This window comes from Trichoplusia ni, unplaced genomic scaffold (genome assembly GCF_003590095.1).
Source record: "Trichoplusia ni isolate ovarian cell line Hi5 unplaced genomic scaffold, tn1 tig00002905, whole genome shotgun sequence".
NCBI lineage: Eukaryota > Metazoa > Arthropoda > Insecta > Lepidoptera > Noctuidae > Trichoplusia > Trichoplusia ni.
Window position 1 is genome coordinate 20,001 of NW_020800298.1, and position 3,103 is coordinate 23,103.

The window sequence follows — 3,103 nt, forward strand, 5'->3', positions numbered from 1 at the left end:
GTTTCCCGGAAGCTGCCCGCCGAGCCATTGTAGTAACGTCGGCGGATCGCTAGATGACATATTTACGGTTAGAACTAGGGCGGTATCTAATCGCCTTCGAACCTCTAACTTTCGTTCTTGATTGATGAAAACACCTTTGGCAAATGCTTTCGCTGATGTTCGTCTTGCGACGATCCAAGAATTTCACCTCTAACGTCGCAATACGAATGCCCCCAGTTATCCCTATTAATCATTACCTCGGAGTTCTGAAAACCAACAAAATAGAACCGAGATCATATTCTATTATTCCATGCACGAAATATTCAAGCAGCATTTTGAGCCCGCTTTGAGCACTCTAATTTGTTCAAAGTAAAATTGTCGGCCCACCTCGACACTCACCGAAGAGCACCGCGATAGGATTTTGATATTGAACCGGCGTATTACCGCCGGCTCACCGACGATATGCTCTCCGACGATATGGTACTCCGTTGGTCTGTGTTCCTCTTCCCAAATAAGGCATTCCATTTATCATATACTTTGTACCACTGTCACACATCATGAGGATTTTTATTCCATACTTACTTGGCTTGTTTGGGATATACATCCTAAACGGACACCGTCCTCTAAAACCAAGTAACTGTTCATCTATGGTCAAATGAGCCCCTGGAGTGTAATTTTGTATGCACTGATGGATAAAGAGATCCCATATTTTTCTAACAGGAGTAAATACATCGTTTTCTCGAAGTGTGGGCCGTATACTTTTGTCATCCATTCTAAGACATCGTATCAAAAAATCAAAACGATCACGACTCATTACAGAGACGTACACCATTGACAAAGATCGATCAAAGAGGTCATCTGTGGACATGTGGTTATCTTTTCTCACTGCTGTCATTACCAGAATACCAAAGAAAGCATAGATTTCATCTTCATTCGTGTCACGAAATGTAGCACCTGTCATAGATTCCCGACGTTTCAATGATATCTCAGCATTTGTCCATTTTACAATTTCCGAAATTATCTCATCAGTAAAAAATAGTTTGAAGCATAAAAGTGGGTCATATATATTGCGGCACATACGCGTCGGACCTCTTTGAGATCTGACAATGTTCAGTGCAGAGACTCGGCTACGCCTCGTGGACTTTGAAGTTGACCAACAATGTTTATTCTTACCTCTAATAGTCCTCTGTGGCAAGGTCAAGATTTTGTTAGAAGCCAATGAAGAACCTGGTTGTTCAATAACATTTTGTTCGTCTAATATTTCACTACCGCTTGACGTTGGCTGCACTTCATGTACCTCATCTATAAACGCTTCTTCTGTATCGCTCTGGACGTCATCTTCACTTACGTGATCTGATATTTCACTGTCAGAATCCTCACCAACAAGCTCGTCATCGCTTTGCAGAAGAGCAGAGAGGATATGCTCATCGTCTAAAGAACTACCCATTTTATTATATATTAGTCACGATATCTATAACAAGAAAATATATATATAATAAGTTATCACGTAAGTAGAACATGAAATAACAATATAATTATCGTATGAGTTAAATCTTAAAAGTCACGTAAAAGATAATCATGCGTCATTTTGACTCACGCGGTCGTTATAGTTCAAAATCAGTGACACTTACCGCATTGACAAGCACGCCTCACGGGAGCTCCAAGCGGCGACTGAGATGTCCTAAACGCACAGCGACGGATTCGCGCTATTTAGAAAGAGAGAGCAATATTTCAAGAATGCATGCGTCAATTTTACGCAGACTATCTTTCTAGGGTTAAGTTGAATTTGATCTACTTCCCGGTTTCCGATTGAGCTGTAATTTTGACAGCATATGTATATTTTGTGACAATGACGTGACATGGAGCTAATCTAAATGCTTGTTTTTATAAGTATTCAATAAATATTTTCAACAGACAACACTACATATTAGTGACTGATCACACGGCTCACAGTTATTCCGATGACGTCACTGGTGTACGCTATTAGTACTTAGATCACGTAGATCGTATATTATGTTGTATTTGCTTTGTGAATCTACAATTATTATGTGGTTACTCATTACTTCAAGTTGATTATTTTTTAATTATTGCACACCTTTAAATCTATATCTTCTATATCTATACTTATAATAAATCTGTAGAGAGGTCAATTCTGTACATAAAATATATTTAAAAAATAACTATCAAGGGGTGGTTAGGGATCGCTACTGATGCCAAAAATGCAATCAGTAAAATTTTTGTCTGTCTGTCTGTCTGTCTGTCTGTCTGTCTGTCTGTCTGTATATTCGTTATAGAAACAAAAACTACTCGACGGATTTTAACGAAATTTGGCACAATTATTCTTCATACTCTTGGGCAGGTTATAGTATACTTTTCATTACGCTACGACCAATAGGAGCAGAGCAGTGAAGGGAAATATTGGGAAAACGGGGTAAGTTACTCCATTTTTTAAGCTTCCGTCACGTGTGCAGGCTTATAGGTTAAAGCTACATAGAAATCATGTATGACGGAAATATTCTCCCTAAAATTATATAAAAAATATTCCTCGACAGCATGTCTAACTTTTATGGTTGACTCACAATAACACGTGAAACTCCCGATAGCTTAGCAATTCGGAGATTTCTGATTGTATTTGTCTACTCTAACGTTTACAACACTATCACTCATCCCCAATTAAAAAAGTTAACATTATTACCTATTCAATAAAAAAAGAATCATGTAAATCGGTGTAGAAACACCAAAGTTATACATGAAATAATAAGAAATCGCGCGTGAATACAGAGTCATGCTATAAGGATTATTTTTGTGTATCGGTTGCCGCGCTCGACGCGCGTCGTGGCGGGAGGTATAAAAAGGCGGGGGGTCCGCGCTCGAGCGTCATACAATATTTGGCTGTTGATGCGAATAGACGTTCAGACTGTTCGACCTTATTGACGATCAATAATTGTTATTTGCAAACCGTGCTTATCAGCACGACTTTTAGTCTTTGAATAGTTTATTTTTAGAATTGTTTTGTTGTTAGTTTATATAATAGGTATTAGATTAATAGTATTAGTAGTAGGTACACCTATTAGTTATTTTGGTAGTGTTTAATTGTATTAATAGTTTATTTTCGTAATTGGTA